The sequence below is a fragment of the Nanorana parkeri genome, unplaced genomic scaffold (assembly GCF_000935625.1).
Source record: "Nanorana parkeri isolate BGI_ZX_2015 unplaced genomic scaffold, ASM93562v1 scaffold1825, whole genome shotgun sequence".
Classification (NCBI taxonomy): Eukaryota; Metazoa; Chordata; class Amphibia; order Anura; family Dicroglossidae; genus Nanorana; species Nanorana parkeri.
In genome coordinates this window covers 65,222-72,455 of record NW_017308093.1, presented here as the reverse complement: position 1 = coordinate 72,455, position 7,234 = coordinate 65,222, and the positions used below count along the sequence as shown (strand labels likewise).

Below are 7,234 nucleotides of genomic sequence, written 5' to 3'. Positions count from 1 at the left end.
CAGGTATTACCTTTCTCTGTCATCATACATTTCCTTCCTGATGTTTATGTGCCAAAAAAACTTCCTCAGCATCCCGTAAGACCCAACAGAATGCAGCACGCAGTGAGAAGCAGGCACATCTAAGGGGGTTGTTCACTATGGAGCCGAATGATCCAGCTGTAGCTTCTGCTGATCCTTCGGCTCCCTTCAGCCGCCTCTGCCCTATTCACAATAGCCTGTACAGCAGCCGAAGGCGGCCGAGTGGCATATGCTTCAGCTGGACTGAGCCGAAGTGACAGCCGGAGCGTGGAGAAAGATCCGATCTCCAGAGACCGATCTCCATGCAAATGACAGCTGGACGGAGCCAGCCGTGATCTGACACTGCTAGCTCCGCCCAAATGGTTTTCTTTTGCCGGCATCTTTGCCAGCGGTTTTTTTTTTTAATTATTTAAAATTTTCTTTTTTTTTCATTTTCTTTAAACTATTTTAATTTGCCTAGTTTCTAACATTTTTAAAATAATTTCTCAACTTTTTTATTTATTTATTTCACTCTTTTTCTATTCTACTTGGTACCGAGCAGAATAGCCGAGACAAATGCCACTCGGCGGCTTTCGGCTATTCACTTACTGCTGTTTGGACCCTATGAGAATAGGGGCGAATGGCAGCGAGTGAGCTGCCGGAGCTTCGGCTCAGCCGATCCAGATATTGGATCGGCTGAGTCGAAGTCCTTCTGCACTAATGTACGGCTGATTTTAGCCGATGTACGGCGGGCTGAAGTCAATAGCCGAACAGCGTTCGGCTCACTCACTTCGACTGGATTATTATATATCTAAAGGGATCCTGGTGTTCTTTCACAGAACTCATAACACAGAATGCTGTGATATTTACAGGAGTCTGTCAACCCCTTCCACCAAAGAAGCAGCAGACAGACCTAGTGTTGACGTCACTGGGTCCCAAAACAGGTAATTCTTGAAATCCAAAATTATTTCATTGAAAACGTTTAATTGGATGTTGATTACAAGGGAGGGAACAAGGGAAGGTATTACATGTGTACGCTACACATCAGCTTTATTGCTGTCATCGTATCCTTCCATTGCAATCTGCATCACGCCAAAGTTTCTTACAACTAACAGAGAAATCAAATGATCTTTCCCGGCCGCCATGACAATAGTCTTCAGATTCAGATATTTTTTTTACCAGAAGTTCCACATTGACGACACTGGAAGAGACTTACTGAGAACAGATTACTAATAAAATGGCGATGGGATGACTGCCGTGCCAAGAGATGACAACCAGGATCAGAACGTCTCCGTATTGTATTTTAGAGTCAGGAAAGTGTAAGAAGAAATAAAACGCGATGATGAACCGTTCATGTGGAGAAACAGGAGGCTGGAACAAGGGCCCCTCGAAGCTGCAGCTTCCTGCTTTTAGAATGAAAGGGATTTCCAACAGATCAAAGCCTGAGGGGGGGGGCATAAAACGGGCAAACCTCAGCTCCTTCTCTACCGTGAATTCCTCAACTTCCTCTGTCTATTCATCTCCAGTATTCCGGGGAGCGGGTATTGTACACACCGGGAAAGAGCGGCCAGGGGATAACCAAAGCAGCGTGTCAACGCACGGGGGGCCGCCGAAAAGTAAAGCCGGGCCATACACTGGTAGATTTTCGGATGAAAAATCTCATCAGAGCATTTGACATTGCCATCAGAGACTTGATGAATGTCATTAAATCAATACTTCCTTTGGTTTTAACATTCGATTTTGGAGTTTACCGAATGAATTCAGTGTTAGAATTTTGTCTGTTCGATAATTTTTTTTCCATCCCGCTACTTCCATTTTTTTTGGTCACTGCAGTTGAAATTGATTGATTGAGCGTTCCAGAAACAAACTCTACTGGTGTATGGCCAGCTTTAGTTTCCATTGGGCATCAAACTCCTCGTAATTGGGCATCAGGATACAGTCCGTGTACCCATCGCACTCAGAGCCGCTGCTCCAAAAATGGAAGGTGATGTTTGCCTGATGAAGGGGATCCTGTGAGACCCCGAAGCGTTGTTTAGAGTGTTCTATTTGCAACTTGTACGGTAATAAACACGTACTGAACCTGCTTTGGAGTGCCGGTGTCCATCCTTTACTTGTAATTTGGCATCAAACGAGCGCAAAAGTGCACAAATGTGGTTTCTGCTTGCGTTGCCATTACTAGGTTGGCAATGCCAGCACCGAGCGAACAAGTTTTTTTCACCGCATGCATGTCACCGAATTTGCAACATATACTTTTTTCCTGCGTTTGGAACGCATCCAGGGACCCAATAGGGATCAATGGGGACTCAGATCACCGTGACCCTATGGTGTGAATGGGGGCTTAGTGTAGAGCCCGTTCAGGTTGTACTTTGGGTACAAGTGACCGTGTGGTGACATGTATGTATAGCCAAAACCTTTATACAGTGTGTGCGTATATAGTGTACATACTGTGATAGTTTGGGGAATATAGCCCAATGGTGCGCGCTAAGAGACCGCTCCTGAAGCCGGCTTTACCATAAAAAGGACAGTCTTTATTCATTCAAAAGGTGAACAATCCATGAACTTCACAAAATAACTCGCCTTTCCTCAGCATAAATGAAGCATAACAGTTCATTGGACTTTCATCAAAACATCGTGTTTTGGTCTCACCGACATCTGGCTGTCCCATAGACTCCCAGTGACAGTGTGATAGTCCCAGGACTTTACCGTATTTCTCTGTAAATACAGGGCTTAGCAGCTTTCTTCAGCTCCAAGCGGTTCAGTATTCACCCCTCATGGGTCACTGTCTCTCTAGCAGGTATCTCAGGGTCCACAACCCTCTTGACCTCTCCAGCCTTCCTGCCTGTGTCACTGGTGCTCGCGCATGCAGTAGAGTCTCTCTGTGGCCATGTGCCCCCTGCACACCCACAACTCTCCTCTGAGCTCTGGGCTGGCTTCTTAATGAGGCTGCTCTCAGCCACCTGATCAGCCCAGGCTGGTCATTGGCAACACCTGGCTCCAGGACTGTGAGATTTCATCCCACCCAGAACTCTAAGGGTCTGTTCACACCATATGCAGTGCGTTCCGGCCACGTTCCAGCCGGAACGCACTGCATTGCATTGCGGCCGGCTCCATTTTTTGCCAAGCAGGAGGGGGCATGTTGGGCCATTGAAGTGAATGGAGCCGTAGCCACGCCCTGCGGCCGCAATGCGGTCGCCCGCATGGGATCGCAGGGCACATTGTCAAAATAGTGCTCGCAGAATTTTGAATGCACCGCACTGGGCTGCAGGCACAATGTGCTCTGCGATCTCGTGTGGGCGATCACATTGCGCCCGCTGGGCGTGGCTACGGCGCCATTCACTTCAATGGCCCGCCACTCCCCCTCCTGCCCAGCAAAAAAAGGGAGCCGGCCGCGATGCAGTGCGTTGTGGCCGGAACGCACTGCATATGGTGTGAACAGACCCTGAAGGTGCCCATGCAGCTTACGAATATCGGCCGAATTTCGCATGCGATCGCGTTTTTGTCCGATATTCATAAGGTTGATGAGGAGTGTACAACCGCGAATACTGTACAATCGATCGACTTTTGACTAACAAGCAGGTTAGAAAACTTCGGTCGATCGTACGATTTTCGCAAGGTTGGTGGCTTTTCCGTACGCCAAAATTTGTGCGATCTACACTGCACATGCGCAGACGAAAATTCGTCCAGGTGCTTTCTTCTAATTGCCGCTCATCCAACCTTGCGATAATCAGGGCAGGATGGGGCCGCCGTACGAAAATCGTACGATGGTTCCATCATCGGACGTAGAGTTTCGTCCAGTGATCGCAAGGTGTATGGCCAGCTTTAGAAATCTCCAGAGTTCCAGATCACAGCTACAATTAGGAAAACCCGGAAGAATCTGAAAAGCCAAGTTCTTCCTTATAAAATGGTTCACATTCTGGACCCTCTCAGCCTCCCTGGCTGAAAGTCCTGGGTGCCAAAGTTGCCATACTACACCGTGGCATTGCCATGCACTGCTACAATACGTATTAGATTGCAGTGGGAGTAGATTAGAACTCTGTCGGGTTTGTACGGCTATCTTGGTCTCCGTTAGAACTATTTCCCGTCTTATACCTCCCTATGAGTTTCCTATATTGTACAATGAGGTTGTAGCCCATGTAAACAGATCAACAGACCCAAGAACTGGTGATCTAAGCTGGCCATGAGATGGGATGACATTCAACCAACTCCAGCTAAAAAAAAAATAACAAAACAAAAATGAATATCCCAGTAAAAGATACAATGGCCAAAATATATTTTTGTTACAATATTCATCTTCTTCCTTCCAGAGATTTCCCCCACATGAGACTATTATCTCATTCATCCCACTTCACACACACACACACACACCAGCCTCCTTGCCTCTCCTTTTATTGAAAACTATTATTATTCGTTACATATCATTTTACTTCTCATAGAAACAATTTGAACTATTTTTAACTAATAAAAGTTACGTTTTACCTCACTTCATGGCGCAGACACATTCTACTCCCAGCTCTTCTGTAGGTGCCGATACACATCATCTTTCATTCCAATATCAGCGATAAACCGCAGGCACCACCCCATCTCAATAACCTCCTCAGTAGCCTCCTTCACACGCTCACTCCACTCAAGTGCCGGTGTTCTATCGAAAGTTCCAACTCCTCGGGATCTCCAACCACCTGACTTCCGGTTTAGTTAGAAGTAAGAGTTTTGGCCGAGAAGGCTCTACTGCACGTGCGCCACCCGCGCCATTTCCCTATACACATACTACACAGCAATAAAGTATTAAAATGAAGTAGGGTCAGACTAATCCAGCACGTTTTAATCTTAGTTGCCCCACTCAATATGTCAACCTTGCCGGGGTGTTTATGTCAGCTCTCAAACAAACTTGGAAGTCCTCATATGTCTGGTGTCATAGCTGATCACATGTGCATTACCATGGCAACAGCAATCCAAATAGAAGCTAAGATGGCCCCTTTCTTGGCTGGCAAGCAGGGGCGGGCAAACTCTGGTCTGTTGTGAAACTACAAGTCTTATGAGGCATTGCAGGATTCTCACAGCCACAGGCATGACTCCCAGAGACAGATGCATCATGGGATTTGTAGTTTCACCACAGATGGAAGGTCAGAGTTTGTCCACCCCTGCTTTAACGGATAGAAGAATGTAGTTCTGCTTTAAGTTAGGATTTGGTGGAGTGATTCCGCTTTAGGCCGGTCATACAGTGGTCAAATGCCGGCCTAGTCCTGGTGGTTTGGCCGACATACTACCAGTGTGTGGCCGTGTTGGGATTTGGTGGAGTGATTACGCTTTAGGCCGACCATACGGTGGTCAAGTTTCGGCCTAGTCCTGGTGGTTTGGCCAAAATACTACCAGTGTGTGGCCGTGTTGGGATCCCGCCGTTTGACATATGTCAAGTTTTCAATCAACTTAAGTCGACGGAGCCGGTCCGAAAATCCTCGCCTGAGCAGTGACTGTAGCAAATCAGCACACCCGCCGCTGTCAGAATACAATAGGCCGATGGTGAGATTCCCCCATCCGCACTGATAGCGTGAATAGGGGAACCGACAGTTTTCCCATGGGGCCGGTCCCTCGCCCAGCCCTGTGTAAGCTATGAGGGGGATTTATCAAAACTTTAGCAGGCAGAATCTGGAGCAGTTGCTTATGGCAACCAATCAGCTTCTCTATTCAGTTTGCTCAGTTAAGCTTTGAAAATGAAGGATGGAAGCTGATTGGTTGCCATGGGCAACTGCTCCACATTCTGTGTTTTGATAAATATCCCCTCACGAGTTGCTGGAGTTAGGCTTCATTCACATATAACGTTTCCTTCACGGTTTATTCATGCGGAAGACCGTGTGGGACGCAAACACTATATGTAAAACGGATTCCGCTCGTTTACGGCCATTATATTATATTGCCGCGAACGTGCGGAATTCGCCGGATTATCGCGTTTGCACTATTTTGGGCACCGCGCGGTTTCATATCGTGTGGTTTTCCGCAATAGTCTGAACAATGCACATTGAAGTGCATTGTTTTTTCTGTCGCACAGCCGAATACGTGCGGACAGCCACCCCAGCGTGAATGGAGCATTAAAGGAGAACTATGGGGTTAAGTCTTTTCCCCATAGTTCTCCTTAGGGTAACGGGAGGACACAAACTAACGTCCTCCCATCATCCTAGGCTCAGTATACCGCGAGCTGTAGCTCGTGGTATACTGACACGCCGCAGTATACCGTGAGCTGCTGCTCGCGGTATACTGAGACGCCGCAGCTGAAGCGGATACTGACAACTCTGCCGGGATCCGCCCAGCTGCGTGACTGACACCTGGTTCTGCCTATCTAGAGGCAGAGCCAGCTATACCCGCCCCCTCCCCCATCCATTCCGCCAGTCAGCGCTGGTGGATCGGAGCTGGGAGGGGGAATCCAGCTCCTCCCCTGTCACGGCAGAGAGCCGTGACAGGATCGAGAGGTGAGCGAACGCCGGTATGTGTTCGCTCACCTCCCGATCTACTGAGCCGACCTGTGACAGTCTCATTGTCACAGGTCGGATCTCCTTTAAAAGTAAGTATTTGTATCTAGGGAGGTGCAAATCGAAATCAACCTCACCAACCAATCAACTTTCCACCATCTTTGCCCCTGTGTAGACTCGTAGTAACACTCGGAGCGCGGTTGGTTTGCGCTTAACGCGGACATTTACGTTTTTCGTACTCCGATAAATAAATACAAGTCCAGCAGCTGCACAGATTTGCTCACCTCAGTTCCTCACTTCCGAATAACAAGCGCCCGGATCTCCCGGATTAGAGGAAGTCAGTAATATTCCATTTCGGGACTGGATTTGGCATCGCGTCCCCCCCCTGCGACGAATGCCCCGCAGAGCGGCAGCTGTGCGAGCCGCTGTTTGGAGGGGAACGTAGGATGTTGCCCTGTTACCTTTGATCCCTTGATATTCCCGGTCTCCCTCCTCTCCGTCCTTTCCTCCCTCTATCCTGCTGCCCTTGGAGCTTTTTCTCGTACATCCTGTCCCCCCCCACAATGATTTCTGCAGACTCAGGAGAGGGTGGTGTACTGGGGTGGACAGTCACTTCCTCCGACCCTTCTCTCTCCCTCTCATTCCCAGGCCAGGAAAACAATGCCAGTTCTCCGCTTCATTACTGAGGTCATAAGAAAGCAGAAAAGTTTGGCGCAAGCAGCGGCACCACAAACCGTAATCGGGCGACCGCATATCACAAAGAATTACCATGCTTG

At 48.3% G+C, this 7,234-nt stretch overlaps 1 protein-coding gene across 1 annotated transcript in view; it reads right to left on the bottom strand.

Annotated features, from left to right (window-relative positions):
• The window catches only part of RGL3 (ral guanine nucleotide dissociation stimulator like 3), a 50,963-nt gene extending 43,938 nt beyond the window's left edge, over nt 1-7,025 (bottom strand). The window contains exon 1 of the mRNA XM_018571745.1: nt 6,743-7,025. The gene's annotated coding sequence lies outside the window, so the exon portion shown is untranslated. The remainder of the gene's footprint in view (nt 1-6,742) is intronic.
• Nucleotides 7,026-7,234: the final 209 nt, after the last annotated feature.